Below are 17,602 nucleotides of genomic sequence, written 5' to 3' on the forward strand. Positions count from 1 at the left end.
CACAAGATTCTAGCTAACAGTCTTTAGCTAAATAGGAGCATTGAGAGGAAGAATGGTCCAGTGGTTAGGGCACTAATCTAGAAGTTGGAAGACCTGTAGTCAAGTCGCTGCTCTGCCACAGACTTCCTGTGGAACATTGGGCAAGTCATTTAGCCTTCCTGTGCCTCAGTTTCCTATCTATAAAATGGGATAACAGCACTTCTGTACCTTGCAGGGAGTTGCATTCAAAGATTGTGAGATGCTGAGATACTATAATGATGTGAGTCCTATAAGTAGATAACATGAATTGGGCTAGAAAGGTCTCTGTCCTGGGTATAGAGTATATGTGGATGGATGAATGATGATTCCAAAGCCAAACTAGGTGACTTGATTGTAATTTTCCTACATACCTTTTTATTTTAAATATAGGCGTTCAGTAGAGCTGTTTGAAATTTGATGGAAAAATACCTTTTTGATCAAAGCAAAAAAAATTGAGAAAATATTATTTTGCTCAGAATGTTTGAATTTTTAACAAAGAAAATGGAAATGAAAAATGTTGAATATTTTAATGAAATTCAATGTGTTTTGATGGAGAAAAAACAGTTTCTCTCACATTTTTATCATTTGCTGTAGAGAGAAAAAAGTCAAAAAGTGAAAGGAAGTGAGGTTTTTTTCACCCCACTGAAATTAAACAAAACTTTTCAGAGAATTTTGAAAAATTAAAACAAAAGATCATGGGAAATTCCAGACAAAACATTGAATATTCTTTGTTTTTTTGTGTGAAATATACTTTTTTTTTTAGCAGCCTTAACATGTAGTAGTAACAAGGACCAACATGATAGAACATGGTATGCATTCTGTTGTTCCATCTAACAACAGGGATTTATTGGAACTGCCTGTTTCCTTCACTGGATCATACTAGACATCCCATTAAAGTTAATGGGACTACCCAGTCTTTGCAGGACTAGGACCTGGGTCTCTGTACAGTAATTTAGGATCACAATATTGCTTTTGCAAAAGCCACTAACAACTGTGAGCTGATACTGAATTGGAAAATGTGTGACAGACTTGGTGAACCAAGCCTCCCTCTGAGCAGCTTAGCTTTGGCAACATCCTGCTATCCAATGTTCATTGGCAAAACACCACTACTGCCATAGCCTTCCCACACACACACAGTTCATGAAGACTTCAGAGGTTTGGTAGATAATCCACTGCTTTGGCAGTTAACAGACCTAGTTTATCTACTGATATGTTTTGTGACCCAGGGCAATTCACTTCTCTCTATGTTCTGTTGTAAGCTCTTTGGGGCAGGGACTTTTGCCCACTATTTATAGCCCCTAGCTGACAGAATCCTCTAGGTACTACCATTATATAGATCATACATAATAAAAGAAGTGCTAATTTTTAGAGAAAGCAATTCAGAAATAGATACACGGTTAAGTGGCATTATATTTTATTTAATAAAGACTTTGACTTTAATAAAAGTTGCACCAAAGGTATGATTTAAAATCAGTTTAGTTAAACTAGTGCAAACCCCTTGGACGACACTCTAAAACTGATTCAAATTTGGCTTATATCCATTTAGCTTAAGTCAGTTAGTAACCAAATATAAGACAGGTTGAAATCAATTAAACATAGAGGTTTGCGCTGGTTTAGTTGATTCCAGGGTCAGAAGGCACCATTAGATTATAATCTAATTTTACCTGCATAACACAAGCCATAGAATTTTACCCTATTACCGCTGTAGTAAGCCCTATAACCTGTGAAACTGATTTTAGTTACTGGTGTGTCCGTTTAAATGTAGACATGGTGAAAAGAACAAATAAAGAATTTAGTGTCCTTTTTGCTTAAGTGTTGGATGGTGAAATCACAAAGTAAATCAAATACCTCCAGTAGCTGCAGGACAACTTTATTTTTAGTGGCAAGAGAAGCAGTATACACAGCCACATTGCAGTCTCGTAGCTTGTTAAAAATATCTCAATAAATAAAACAAATAAGCAACATATACACTGGAACAGAAAATGAAACATTAACAAAGGGTTTAGCTGTAGCAAATCATGGAGCAATTGGAAGAGGTGATGAGTGTGTGGAGAGCAGAATCTGTAATCCAGACTTTACTTGAAACAAATCATGCAGGATTTGGGGAGGCCATGATGTTTTTTTTCTGAGCGCCTTGGTCCAGTTTTGATGTTACTGTACAAGAAATCATTTTGAGTTAAAATATATATTAAAAAAAAAAGAATACAGCAAAGGGAAGATAAAATCCAACCCGAAAGATTTCTCATAAATGTACTCCTGAATTAAGATGTTCAGAAAAAAAAAAAAAAAAAAAACCCACACCCACAAACAAAATCCCAATGACACTACACAATCAACATGGTTTTCTTTTCTTTTTGGGTCAGTCTCTTGGGGAGAAATGTTGCAAAATTTCAGCCCATTCCCTTCGGTGCTGTTTTTCCACTCAGTCTAAGTGCTCTGCAAGAGTTCAGAGCTAGGGAGGTCTAGAGGGGTCTTTTGGACCAGTTTACTTGAGGTTGTTAAGGTTTCAGAAGCTACAAACTTGGATACATCCCAATTCCTCTTCAGTCTCAGATACAGGACAGTCTAGAATAAAAGAGAGGAAAAAAAACAAGTCATACTGGACATCTTCCTATGCATGTTCTCTGATAAGCCCTTTTCTCTTACAAATCAAGGCAATGATTCAGGACAACATATGCCTAAATCTATTCTTGTTCAGGCTAAAATGACACACACCCAATGTTTACTCCCCACCCCACCAGCAGTCTTTTAGGCCTCCATCCATTTTAAAAACAAGTCCACTGATTTCTATATAGGCTTAAAGTTAAGCATGTGTTACAGTGCTATCCTGAACAGAGCGGCTTTCATGAATCAAGATTCATACCTACACACGCACCCATAGAGGCATGGAAAGCCTTTTAGATGAGAGAGACTTCCTGACAGCCAGGGAGGGGAACTTTAGGATTAGTTGAGAATTATTTAGCTTAGTGAGGACACAAACAAGAGCTAACATAGTAGAAATAGATGCAGTGATGAATGGCGTAGAGAATGTCATTCAGATGCTCCCGTTTACCTTCTCTCATAACACAACACCCGGCACCACCTAGAGACATGAAATGACAATATATCTTAAAACTACTGAAAGGAAAAATGTTGGCAGGACTAATCAGTGGAACTCGCTGTCACAGGAGATTTTGAAGGCTAAGAGGTTAGCAGGAGTCAAAAAGAAGGTTAGATGTTTCCATGATTGATGATGATATGCTATGCTCAGTTGTGCTAATTAGGGTGCATTTTATGCTGGATATAAATTTGCCATAGAATCATAGAAGATTAGGACTAGAAGAGACTTCAGGACGTCATCTAGTCCAATCCCCTGCTCAAAGCAAGACCAACCAAACTTAAATCATCCCAGCTAGGACTTTATCAAGCTGGGCCTTAAAAACCTCTATGGATGGAGATTCCACCACCTCCTTAGGTAACCCATTCCAGTGCTTCACCACCCTTCTACTGAAATAGTGTTTCCTAATATCCAACCTAGACCTCCCCACTGCAACTTGAGACCATTGCTCCTTGTTCTGTCATCTGCCACCACCGAGAACAGCCCAGCTCGTCCTCTTTGGAACCCCCTTTCAGATAGTTGAAGGCTGCTATCAAATCCCCCCTCACTCTTCTCTTCTGCAAACTAAATAACCCTAGTTCCCTCAGCCTCTCCTCATAAGTCATGTGCCCCAGCCCCCTAATCATTTTTGTTGCCCTCCGCTGGATTCTCTCCAATTTGTCCACCTCCTTTCTGTAGTGGGGGGGGCCCAGAACTGAATGCAATACTCCAGATGTGGCCTCACCAGTGCCGAATAGAGGGGAATAATCACTTCCCTCAATCTGCTGGCAATGCTCCTACTAATGCAGCCCAATATGTCATTAGGCTTCTTGTCAACAAGGGCACACTGTTGACTCATATCCAGCTTCTCATCCACTGTAATCCCCAGGTCCTTTTCTGCAGAAATGCCACTTAGCCAGTCGGTCCCCAGCCTGTAGCAGTGCATGCGATTTTTCTGTCCTAAGTGCAGGACTCTGCACTTGTCCTTGTTGAGCCTCAGATTTCTTTTGGCCCAATCCTTCAATTTGTCAAGCTTGAGTCACTACAGCTTGAGCTGAAGTGTCCCAGTCCAGAGGTGACGGATGTATATCCCCTGTGGATCGGACACATGTAACACACACTCGTTATACAGGACTCTGCACTTGCCCTTATTGAACCTTATCAGATTTCTTTTAGCTCATCCTCCAATTTGTCTAGGTCTCTGTGGCCCCTATTCCTACCCTCCAGCATATCTGCCTCTCCTCCAGCGTAGTGTCATCTGCGAACTTGCTGAGGGTGCAATCCATCCCATCATCCAGATCATTAATGAAGATGTTGAACAAAACCGGCTCCACGACCAACCCCTGGGACCTACCCCTGGGGCTTGATACCAGCTGCCAGCTAGACATCGAGCCGCTGATCACTATCCATTGAGCCCGATGATTTAGCCAGCTTTCTATCCACCTTATAGTCCATTCATCCAATCCATACTTTTTTTAACTTGCTGGCAAGAATACTGTGGGAGACCCGTATTAAAAGCTTTGCTAAAGTCAAGATATATCACGTCCACCACTTTCCCCATATCCACAGAGCCATATCCACTATCTCATCATAGAAGGCAATCAGTTTGGTCAGGCATGACTTGCCCTTGGTGAATCCATGTTGACTGTTCCTGCTCACCACCTTCTCCTCCAAGTGCTTCAAAATGGATTCCTTGAGGACCTGCTCCATGATTTTTCCAGGGGCTGAGATGAGGCTGTAGTTCCCCAGATTCTCCTTCTTCCCTTTTTTTAAAGACGGGCACTATATTTGCCTTTTTCCAATCATCCAGGACCTCCTCTGATCACCGTAAGTTTTCAAAGATAATGGCCTATGGCTCTGCAATCACATCACCCAACTCCCTCAGATGCATTAGATCTGGACCCATGGACTTGTGCATGTCCAGCTTTCCTAAATAGTCCTTAACCTGTTCTTTCACCACTGAGGGCTGCTCTCCTCCTCCCCATACTGTGCTGCCCAGTGCAGCAGTCTGGGAGCTGACCTTGTCTGTGAAGACCAAGGCAAAAAAAGCATTGAGTACTTCAGCTTTTTCCACATCATCTGTCACTAGGTTGCCTCCCCCATTCAGTAAGGGTCCCACACTTTCCCTGACCACCTTGTTGCTAACATAGCTGTAGAAACCCTTCTTGTTACCCTTCACGTTCCTTGCTAGCTGCAGCTCCAATTGTGCTTTGGTCTTCCTGATTACACCTCTGCATGCTCGAGCAATATTTGTATACTCCTCCCTAGTCATCTGCCCAAGTTTCCACTTCTTGTAAACTTCCTTTTTGTGTTTAAGCTCACCAAAGATTTCTCTGGTAAGCCAAGCTGGTTGCCTGCATATTTGTTATTCTTTTTGCACATCGGGATGGTTTGTTCCTGAGCCCTCAATAAGGCTTCTTTAAAATACAGCCAGCTCTTCTGGACTCTTTTCCCCCTCATATTAGCCTCCCAGGGGATCCTGCCCATCAAGTCTCTGAGGGAATGAAAGTCTGCTTTTCTGAAGTCCAGAGTCCATATTCTGCTGCTCTCCTTCCTTTTGTCAGGATCCTGAACTCTACCATCTCATGGTCACCGCTGCCCAGGTTGCCACCCACTTCTACTTTCCCTGCCAATTCTTCCCTGTTTGTGAGCAGCAGGTCAAGAGGAGCATGGCCCCTAGTTGGTTCCTCCAGCACTTGCACCAGGAAGTTGTCCCCAACACTCTCCAAAAACTTCCTGGATTGTCTGGGCACTGCTGTATTGCTCTCCCTGCAGATGACAGGGTGATTGAAGCCCCCCATGAGAACCAAGGCCTATGATCTGGAAACTTCTGTTAGTTGGCATCTTCAAGTCATGAACCATGGGTTTAGAAACACTAAGGCTCAGATCCACAGTTATTTAGGCTCTAACTTCCACTGAAATCAATGGAGGTTAGGTGCCTAAATACCTTGGAGGATCTGTGCCTAACTACCCAAAGTTAGGAGGACAATTCCTGCTTATATATGCTATCATGGGGGGTTAGCACTTGACTGTGAAGAAGCATCTGGCGTTGGCCAGTGTTGGAGACTACTGTACAGATGGACCTCAGGAATGGTCCAGTCTGGCAAGTCCTATGTTCTTTCACCCTCACCTTTACACCTTCCTCTAGGCTGCTGTGATGGGGAGTACAAGCCCTGTGCTGGAAAGGAAGGGGTTAATGAGGTACTTTGGGTCCAGGCACCCCACCCTGGTTGGAGGAGGCGTTCCTAAGGAGGTGCTCCTAAGGAAACCAGGCCAGCTCAGTAGTAGGTGGCCTGGGGAAGTGAATCCATCTACGCTTTTAGCTCTATGGAGGCAGCACTGCCTGGGACCTCTGCCTATTGTGACTCTGCCAGACCCACTTGAGAAAAGGGACTCAGATGGTCTGAGATTGAGCTTTGATTTATATTCTTTCATGTCTGTACTTTGCCTATTGGGAGAAGGGGGCTGGGAAGTAGCAATTCAGGGAAGCAGCAGTACAGAAACCTTGGGTGCAGACCTTAGCCACCTGCCCCAGGGCTGTGAATTGGAACCCCGTGGAATGGGTGGGTCTGGGTTCCACGACCAACCCCTAGGACATGCAGAGGGCGATGAGCGTACCCTGACATATGAGAATCGAGATGGACAACAAGGCCCTGAGACTAGGGGAGTAGGGCCTTCAAGACATAGACTCAAGGGAAACTTGGAGAACTCTTGACAGATCCACAACCAGAATCCTTTGCATATCCTGAGTGGAACAAGGCATGATATGACTCAGGTTTTTGTTTGCTTTTGGGGCAATGGGAGGGTGGAGGTGTTGAGCTTCTGGAACTAGTGTCCCTTCTGAGTGATTAGAGGCAGACTCACCCTAAGGCTCTGTCCAGACATAAGGGAGTGCCCTTTGTAAAGTGCTTTCAACAGTCACTAGTTAGAGCCCGGGCCGTGATGTGCCATGGCTGTTTACAGCATATCACTGCTGGCATCTGGATTGAAGGACCATTTAGCCAGCCCTGGGAGATCCCTCCCACCAGAGGGGTGGCAGAGGAAGCATGGCAGAGGGGAAAGGAAGCGTGGGTGGGTTTCCCTACTACCCACTAATTGCTGACTGCTGTATCCACCTCTTGATATGCAAGAGGACCTGCCAAGCACACAGCCAGCCCAGGATCAGGGCAGCACAAACAGCACTCTGGCACTCTGCCTCTGACCCATGCTGTGTGCTCCTCAGGCATAGCTGAGGATCTGAGCTTGGCAATGCAGTTACTTACAAGCCGGACTAGTGTTATGCTCACAGAACACTGGGGCATTTCATCAATTCCCTAAGAAAAGTGCTATGGAATTTTATCATCTGCTAAGAGAAAGACAGAGGGGATCTCAAGGCAGTGCCTGTGATAATTGCAGCACTCTTTGTTAAGTACCTTACTGTGCAACAGAACCAGCTCTAGGTACAAGCTAGGGCTGTGCAAAAGATTTACACCAAAATCTGAAAACCTCCATAGCTGGGGGTGTTGACATGAATCTGAAGCTCCAAGCCCCCCTCTGGAGATTATGAACCCATGAACCCAGGTTATGAACCCTTTCTCTCTCAGAAGGAGAAAGAGGAGTGTCCATGCACCAGCAATGGAGATACAGGTGAGCAATCGTTTCCATGTTCTCTCTACAGGTACTAATGCGGAGAATGGACTAGATGACCCATCTGAGGGAAGGGAGCAGAAGGAGACTCCACCGATTGGAAGGCAAAAGATGCACTGTCCTAGGGATGGGGGTTCCACGACCACCATTCCCAAGAGGAGGGAGGAGGGTGGTGGTGGTCAGGGACTCCCTCCTCAGGGGGACTGAGTCATCTATCTGCCGCCCCGACCGGGAAAACCGAGAGGTCTGCTGCTTGCCAGGAGCTAGGATACACGATGTGACGGAGAGACTGCCGAGACTCATCAAGCCTTCGGATCGCTACCCCTTCCTACTTCTCCACGTGGGCACCAATGATACTGCCAAGAATGACCTTGAACAGATCACTGCAGACTACGTGGCTCTGGGAAGAAGGATAAAGAAGTTTGAGGCGCAAGTGGTGTTCTTGTCCATCCTCCCTGTGCAAGGAAAAGGCCTGGATAGAGACCGTCGAATCGTGGAAGTCAACGAATGGCTATGCAGGTGGTGTCGGAGAGAAGGCTTTGGATTCTTCGACCATGGGATAGTGTTCCAAGAAGGAGGAGTACTAGGCAGAGATGGGCTAACGAAGAGAGGGAAGAGCATCTTCGCCAGCAGGCTGCCTAACCTAGTGAGGAGGGCTTTAAACTAGGTTCACCGGGGGAAGGAGACCAAAGCCCTGAGGTAAGTGGGGAAATGGGATCCTGGGAGGAAGCACAAGCAGGAGAGCGCAAGAGGGGAGGACTCCTGTCTCATGCTGAGAAAGAGGGACGATCGATGAGTTATCTTAAGTGCCTATACACAAATGCAAGAAGCCTGGGAAACAAGCAGGGAGAACTGGAAGTCCTGGCACAGTCAGGGAATTATGATGCGATTGGAATAACAGAGACTTGGTGGGATAACTCACATGACTGGAGTACTGTCATGGATTAATATAAACTGTTCAGGAAGGACAGGCAGGGCAGAAAAGGTGGGGGAGTTGCGTTGTATGTAAGAGAGGAGTATGACTGCTCGGAGCTCCGGTATGAAACTGCAGAAAAACCTGAGTCTCTGGATAAAGTTGAGAAGTGTGAGCAACAAGGGTGATGTTGTGGTTGGAGTCTGCTATAGACCCAGTGCCGGCTCTGGCTTTTTTGCCACCCTAGGCAGAAAAGCCACGCGCCGCCTCCCCCCCCCCCCCCCCAACGCGGCAGGCCAGAGCGGAGAGCCCCCGGCGGCCAGAGTGCCGGGGGGAGGGCGGAGAGCCCAGCTGGGGCTCTCCGCTCTCCCAGCGGCCAGAGCAGAGAGTCCCCGGTGGCCAGAGCGCCAGGAGCAGGGCGGAGAGCCCCCAGTGGCCAAAGCACCGGGGGGAGGGCGGAGAGCCCAGCTGGAGCTCTCCGCTCTCCCCAGCGGCCAGAGCGGAGAGCCCCCGGCGGCCAGAGCTCTCCGCTCTCCGCAGCGGCCAGAGCTCTCCGCTCTCCCCAGCGGCCAGAGCGCTGGGGGGGAGGGCAGAGAGCCCGGCTGGGGCTCTCTGCTCGGGCTCTCCGCTCTCCCCGGTGGCCAGAGTGCTGGGAGCAGGGCGGAGAGCCCAGCTAGGGCTCTCCGCTCTCCTCGGCAGCCAGAGGACCGGGGGGAGGGCGGAGAGCCCCCAGCGGCCAGAGCGCTGGGAGCAGGGCGGAGAGCCCGGCCGGGGCTCTCCGCTCTCCCCGGCGGCCAGAGCTCTCCACTCTCCCCGCTGGCCAGAGCGCTGGGGGGAGGGCGGAGAGCCCAGCTGGGGCTCTCTGCTCTCCCCGGCGGCCAGAGTGCTGGGAGCAGGGCGGAGAGCCCAGCCGGGGCTCTCCGTTCTCCCCGGCGGCCCGAGCGCTGGGGGGAGGGCGGTGAGCCTTCCGCTGCTCTCCGCTCTCCCCGACTGGCTGGCGCGCCCGGCCGGGCCCCTCTCTCCCCGACCGGCCGGAGCGCTGTGGGGAGGACGGCGAGCCTGGCCAGGGCCTGCTCTCCCCGACCGGCTGGAGCGCCGGGGGGAGGGCGGCGAGCCCAGTCGCAGCCCCACTCTCGGGCCGGAGCGCCCTGCCGCGCCGCCCCACTCCAGGTGCCGCCCCAAGCACATGCTTGGTGGGCTGGTGCCTGGAGCCGGCCCTGTATAGACCACCAGACCAGGGGGATGAGGTGGACGAGGCTTTCTTCTGGCAACTAGCAGAAGTTGCTAGATCGCAGGCCCTGGTTCTCATGGGAGACTTTAATCACCCTGATATCTGCTGGGAGAGCAATACAGCGGTGCACAGACAATCCAGGAAGTTTTTGGAAAGTGTAGGGGACAATTTCCTGGTGCAAGTGCTGGAGGAACCAACTAGGGGCAGAGCTTTTCTTGACCTGCTGCTCACAAACAGGGAAGAATTAGTAGGGGAAGCAAAAGTGGATGGGAACCTGGGAGGCAGTGACCATGAGATGGTCGAGTTCAGGATCCTGACACAGGGAAGAAAGGAGAGCAGCAGAATACGGACCCTGGACTTCAGAAAAGCAGACTTTGACTCCCTCAGGGAACAGATGGGCAGGATCCCCTGGGAGAATAACATGAAGGGCAAAGCGGTCCAGGAGAGCTGGCTGTATTTTAAAGAATCCTTATTGCGGTTGCAGGAACAAACCATCCCGACGTGTAGAAAGAATAGTAAATATGGCAGGCGACCAGCTTGGCTAAACAGTGAAATCCTTGCTGGTCTTAAACGCAAAAAAGAAGCTTACAAGAAGTGGAAGATTGGACAAGTGACCAGGGAGGAGTATGCAGGAGTGAAATCAGGAAGGCCAAATCACACTTGGAGTTGCAGTTAGCAAGAGATGTTAAGAGTAACAAGAAGGGTTTCTTCAGGTATGTTAGCAACAAGAAGAAAATCAAGGAAAGTGTGGGCCCCTTACTGAATGAGGGAGGCAACCTAGTGACCGAGGATGTGGAAAAAGCTAATGTACTCAATGATTTTTTTGCCTCTGTCTTCACGAACAAGGTCAGCTCCCAGACTGCTGCACTGGGCAGCACAATATGGGGAGAAGGTGACCAGCCCTCTGTGGAGAAAGAAGTGGTTTGGGACTATTTAGAAAAACTGGACATGCACAAGTCCATGGGGCCGGATGCGCTGCATCCGAGGGTGCTAAAGGAGTTGGCGGGTGAGATTACAGAGCCATTAGCCATTATTTTTCAAAACTCATGGCAATCGGGGGAGGTCCCAGATGACTGGAAAAAGGCTAATGTAGTGCCCATCTTTAAAAAAGGGAAGAAGGAGGATCCGGGGAACTACAGGCCAGTCAGCCTCACCTCAGTCCCTGGAAAAATCATGGAGCAGGTCCTCAAGGAATCAATTATGAAACATTTAGAGGAGAGGAAAGTGATCAGGAACAGTGAGCATGGATTCACGAAGGGGAAGTCGTGCCTGACTAACCTAATTGCCTTCTATGATGAGATAACTGGCTCTGTGGATGAGGGGAAAGCAGTGGATGTGTTATTCCTTGACTTTAGCAAAGCTTTTGATACGGTCTCCCACAGTATTCTTGCCGCCAAGTTAAAGAAGTATGGGCTGGATGAATGGACTGTAAGGTGGATAGAAAGCTGGCTAGATCATCGGGCTCAACGGGTAGTGATCAATGGATCCATGTCTAGTTGGCAGCCGGTTTCAAGCGGAGTGCCCCAAGGGTCGGTCCTGGGGCCGGTTTTGTTTAATATCTTTATTAATGATCTGGAGGATGGTGTGGACTGCACTCTCAGCAAGTTTGCAGATGACACTAAACTAGGGGGCGTGGTAGATACACTAGAGGGTAGGGATCGGATACAGAGGGACCTAGACAAATTAGAGGATTGGGCCAAAAAAAACCTGATGAGGTTCAACAAGGATAAGTGCAGAGTCCTGCACTTAGGATGGAAGAATCCCATGCACTGCTACAGACTAGGGACCGAATGGCTAGGTAGCAGTTCTGCAGAAAAGGACCTAGGGGTCACAGTGGACGAGAAGCTGGATATGAGTCAACAGTGTGCTTTTGTTGCCAAGAAGGCTAATGGCATTTTGGGCTGTATAAGTAGGGGCATTGCCAGCAGATTGAGGAACGTGATCGTTCCCCTTTATTCGACATTGGTGAGGCCTCATCTGGAATACTGTGTCCAGTTTTGGGCCCCACACTACAAGAAGGATGTGGAAAAATTGGAAAGAGTCCAACGGAGGGCAACAAAAATGATTAGGGGTCTGGAGCACTTGACTTATGAGGAGAGGCTGAGGGAAGTGGGATTGTTTAGTCTCCAGAAGAGAAGAATGAGGGGGGATTTGATAGCAGCCTTCAACTATCTGAAGGGGGGTTCCAAAGAAGATGGAGCTCGGCTGTTCTCAGTGGTGGCAGATGACAGAACAAGGAGCAATGGTCTCAAGTTGCAGTGGGGGAGGTCCAGGTTGGATATTAGGAAACACTATTTCACTAGGAGGGTGGTGAAGCACTGGAATGCGTTACCTAGGGAGGTGATGGAGTCTCCTTCCTTGGAGGTTTTTAAGGCCCGGCTTGACAAAGCCCTGGCTGGGATGATTTAGTTGGGAATTGGTCCTGCTTTGAGCAGGGGGTTGGACTAGATGACCTCTTGAGGTCCCTTCCAACCCTGATATTCTATGATTCTATGACAACCAAGCCATCTGACCTGGTTAACTAAAAACCCCGTGAACCCTAATCGACGAGCTCCTCTGAGCTGTCGCGTGACCCCAAGTTGTGGTGCAGAACTGAACCCCCGCAGCCTTCTGGCCCAGAAACAAGATTTCTGCTACCTGAACATCCGTGACACCAACGTGCACCTAGTAGCATTTATTCCCAGCATTTTTAACTCAACCCAAACCCTTTAATTCCTTAGAAACCTTTTCCAAACAAAGAACTACCCAGGATAGTTTTGCCTGAGAAAGAGACTCAGTGACCCACTGTATATAATTCAATACCTATTTTAATTACATGTTTAAAGTGTGTGTCATGTTATATATTGCATTATGAAATCAAGCCAATGGTGTCTGTGTGTCCGTGTTACACATTGAGTACCTGGCACTTCATTTTTTTTTTTTTTTTTTTTTGCTATGTGGGCTAGTGAAGGAATACTGTACAAAGGCAAAATGCCTTCACTTTATCTTGTGCTGATGGCTGCATATTTGGAATGTTAAATTACAGATGGTATTTGCCCTGTCCCCATTCCCTCATCAGCCTTGAGAATTCAAAGTACCAGAAACCCTGCACGGAACCTGTTAATCAAATAACATGTGAAGATCTGATGCTCTGCTCAGGTGAGCTTGCCTATTTTATGTTACATTTTAAAGCAAAATAATGTAAAACTGCCATTGACTTCCATGAGAGTGAGGGTGGGCCAATGCCGAGCACCCCCTTTCAGTGACTACGTGTTCTCCCTGTATGATGAAGCTGACCCTTTTGCAAATACACGCATTTACACCCCACTCTTGGGGGGCAGTAGTCTGGGTGCAGGCCTCAGGCTTCCATGCTTTTAAAAACCAAGTCCACTGATTTTTATGCCACAGTAGGCTGCACAGCTTAAATCTAGTCTGTAGTTCTACAGCCTCTCCAGGGCATATGGTATGATGGCAGCGAAAGGGTTAAATCCAGAGATGGAAGCAACACCCTCATCATGCAGCCTGTGCAGTCCCGGGTCCAGGTCCGTGCATCACTTTCCTGGATCCTAGGGAAGCCGCAGGGCTACCATCCTTCAAAGCCAGTCAGTATCTCTCATTAGGTGCTGGACTGGCTGTGTTGTTTAACCTTCGCCATTCCAGCCAGTCAGCAAATTTCAGGTAGATGTCCCTGGGAGAATCCAAAGAGCCAGGGCTCTAGGGCCTTTTAAAACATACAGATAAGCTCATCATTTCAATCCAGCTGTAGCACTTCAGCCTAGCTCCACGGCTCCATCCAACCCACAGTGTCTCCGAAACACCCTTTAGGCTCAAGCGCCACACAGGTTAAATCTCACCAAGGGGTACTGAGCTCATCTCGCTTAAGCACGACTGGGTCATGCCGCAGGACAACAGAGGCCAGCAGACGCCTTCCTGTGCAGAATAATGAGCATGCTGCTGTTCATTTGCCCAGTCCAGCTCAGACTAATGAGGCAAGCCCTGTAAGCCATGACTGCCCAGGGGACGCCCCGCGTAATTTTTTGGCTTTTCATGGAAGACACTGTATCTCCCCTCCGAGGGCTGACTCAGCTCACATATCAAAAATGATATATACTTATTTCCTCTCTCTAAGGAAAGCTTCCATTTAGCCTTTTAAAAAAGTTATTAATTATCTAATTACACCCACATTCTGCAGAAGAGTTGAGGACTTGACTGACTGCCCAGGGCCACTTAGAAAAGTTTACATGTTGGGCGTGCACTGACAGAAGTGGCTTGTATGTGTGGGGGTGTGTGCTGGCGGATGACAGACAAGGCTTTCCTTTGCACTTGTGCACTACAGCCCTGTTGTTTGTGTGTGTGTTCTGCAGGGGGAATAACGAAGCAGAGGAAGGAGAAAGACACCACGGGATAGTCCCTTGCTTGGGGTGGAGCAAATGTTAAACGCTGCACTTCCTTAAATCCCTGTGTCATGTGTCCAGGGAAAATGCTATGGTAGTACTCCTAGCTTTTATGCAGCACTTAGCATCAGTAGGTCTCAAAGGGCTTTACAAAGGAGGTCTGTATCATTAACCTCATTTTATACATGGGGAAACTGAGGCATGGGGAGGGCAGGGAGCCCAGCTATATACTGGGTTCCACCATGATTTCAACAGCTTCCACCCCACCATCAACCTCAGCCTGGACCAATCTACACGGGAGGTCCACTTCCTAGACACCACCGTACAAATAAGCGATGGCCACACCACCCTATACCGAAAACCCACCGACCGCTATGCCTACCTTCATGCCTCCAGCTTCCACCCCGGTCACACCACACGATCCATCGTCTACAGCCAAGCACTGAGGTACAATCACATCTGCTCCAACCCCTCAGACAGAGACCAACACCTACAAGATCTTCACCAAGCATTCTCAAAACTATGATACCCACACAAGGAAATAAAGAAACAAATCAACAGAGCCAGACGTGTACCCAGAAGCTTCCTCCTACAAGACAGGCCCAAAAAAGAAACCAACAGAACTCCACTGGCCATCACCTACAGTCCTCAGCTTAAACCTCTCCAACGCATCATCAGTGATCTACAACCCATCCTGGACAATGATCCCTCACTTTCACAGACCTTGGGAGGCAGGCCAGTCCTCGCCCACAGACAACCTGCCAACCTTAAGCATATTCTCACCAGCAACCACGCACCGCACCATAACAACTCTAACTCAAGAACCAACCCATGCAACAAACCTCGATGCCAACTCTGCCCACATATCTACACCAGCAACACCATCACAGGACCTAACCAGATCAGCTACAACATCACCGGCTCATTCACCTGCACGTCCACCAATGTTATATATGCCATCATATGCTAGCAATGCCCCTCTGCTATATAGGTTGGCCAAACTGGACAGTCACTACGCAAGAGGATAAATGGACACAAGTCAGATATCAGGAATGGCAATATACAAAAACCTGTAGGAGAACACTTCAACCTCCCTGGCCACACAATAGCAGATGTAAAGGTAGCCATCTTACAGCAAAAGAACTTCAGGACCAGACTCCAAAGAGAAACTGCTGAGCTCCAGTTCATTTGCAAATTTGACACCATCAGATCAGGATTAAACAAAGACTGTGAATGGCTATCCAACTACAGAAGCAGTTTCTCCTCCTTTGGTGTTCACACCTCAACTGCTAGCAGAGCACCTCACCCTCCCTGATTGAACTAACCTCATTATCTCCATACTGATTTATACCTGCCTCTGGAGATTTCCATGACTTGCATCTGAAGAAGTGAGGTTCTTACCCACGAAAGCTTATGCTCCCAATACTTCTGTTAGTCTTAAAGGTGCCACAGGACCCTCTGTTGCTTTTTACAGATTCAGACTAACACGGCTACCCCTCTGATATATACTGGGTGTAGAGATGAAAGTGGTTCAGGTTGATATTGGGGAGGTATAGGCAGCAGTACTCTGCTTTCCTGCACAGCACCTGGTGTAGGAGTGGCTGGAGGTGTGGCCAGAATGCTCTCTATTCCAGTTAGTTTGGGCAGTTGAATTTAGCAAGATAGAGGCCATTGGGCTGCTCTAAATTACACTAGGGATTTAAGTCCCCAGCAAGCCCAGCATTAGGTGGGTGTAGAGCCACCACTGTCCCTGGTGTGCCTCCTGCATGGTGTAGCACAGAATCTGGCCTTAAAGGTTTGGATAAACCTGGGGAATGGAAGTGAACTGGAACCTAGGGAGTCCTGGGATCTCAGCTGGCTGTCCAGAATTACAGCACTTTGCATCAGTAGATCTTATAGCACTTTAATTAAACATTAATGAACTAAGCCTCCCAATACACCACTCAGCTAGGTAAGCATTAGACCTGTCTCCCATGTTTCCCAGGGGAAACTGAGGCACAAGGGCTGGTGGGGGGAAATGGGCATGTCACAAGCTACCTTGAAGGTGGATTTTGGGGGACATTGTGCCTCACTCACTGGCCCTTCTGGGAATGGGGTGTTGGGCCCACCGTTCCCTTCCCTCAACAATGATGGAGGAGAGTGTTCACAGGGCTACCAGGCCTCCCCCTTCAGGAGGTGGCTGGAGTGCATTGGGAGAACAGAAGTGTGGCAAGGAGGTTGAGGAGCAGGGGTTAGTACCAAGGGGATAGAGCAAGGGACTGGGACTTAGGATACATGGGTTTAATTCCAGGCTGGGCCACTGGCCTGCTGTGTTACCTGGGACAAGTCACTTCCCCTCCCTGTGCCTCAGTCTCCCCATCTGTAAAATGGGGATCATGATGCTGACCTCCTTTGTAAAACACTTTGAGAGAACTACGGAGGAAAAGTGGTCTGTAAGAGCTAGGGATTATTACCATGCATCAGACTAGATGATACAACTATATAGTATGTCAAAAAGCAGAACCCCCCAGGACCACTTTATTTGAATCTGAGTACTGAGGTGCCAGCCCTGCCGTAACCTGGTATCGACTTTTTAATTTACAAGATCTTTCCTTTGACAGTATGACTTCCAATTGGAAAAGGTGCAGAGAAGGGCTACTGGGATGCTCCGAGGAATGGAGAACCTACCTTATGAGAGGAGACTCAAAGAGCTTGGCTTGTTTACTCTAACCAAAAGAAGGCTGAGGGGGGAGATATGATTGCTCTCTATAAATACATCAGAGGGATAAATACCAGAGAGGGAGAGGAGTTATTTAAGTTAAGGGCCAGTATGGACACAAGAACAAATGGATATACAGTGGCCATCAACAAGTTTAGGTTTGAAATTAGATGAAGGTTTCTAACCATCAGAGGAGTGAAGTTCTGGAACAGACTTCCAAGGGGAGCAGTGGGTGCAAAAAAAACCCTAACTGGCTTTAAGACTGAGCTTGATAAGTTTATGGAGGGGATGGTATGATAAGATTGCCTACAATGGTATCCGGTTTCAGAGTAGCAGCCGTGTTAGTCTGTATCCGCAAAAAGAACAGGAGTACTTGTGGCACCTTAGAGACTAACATACAATAGTATGTGGCCCATCTGCAACTGCTATTAGCAAATATCTCCATCGGCCAGTGATGGGACACTAGATGGGGAGGGCTCCAAGTTACTACAGAGATTTCTTCCCAGGTATCTGGCTGGTGGGCCTCACCCACATGCTCAGGCTCTAACTGATCGCCATATTTGGTGTTGGGAAGGAATTCCCCCCAGATCAGATTGGCAGAAATGCTGTGGATTGTTGCCTTCCTCTTCAGCATGGGGCACAGGTTCCTTGCTGGTTTTAACTAGAA

General features: G+C 48.0%; 1 protein-coding gene across 1 annotated transcript in view; it reads right to left on the reverse strand.

Annotated features, from left to right (window-relative positions):
* Positions 1–1,699: 1,699 nt before the first annotated feature.
* TWIST2 (twist family bHLH transcription factor 2) overlaps positions 1,700–17,602 on the reverse strand; it is an 81,549-nt gene continuing 65,646 nt past the window's right edge. The window contains exon 2 of the mRNA XM_034785750.1: positions 1,700–2,583. The gene's annotated coding sequence lies outside the window, so the exon portion shown is untranslated. The remainder of the gene's footprint in view (positions 2,584–17,602) is intronic.

The sequence above is a fragment of the Trachemys scripta genome, chromosome 11 (genome assembly GCF_013100865.1).
Source record: "Trachemys scripta elegans isolate TJP31775 chromosome 11, CAS_Tse_1.0, whole genome shotgun sequence".
NCBI lineage: Eukaryota > Metazoa > Chordata > Testudines > Emydidae > Trachemys > Trachemys scripta.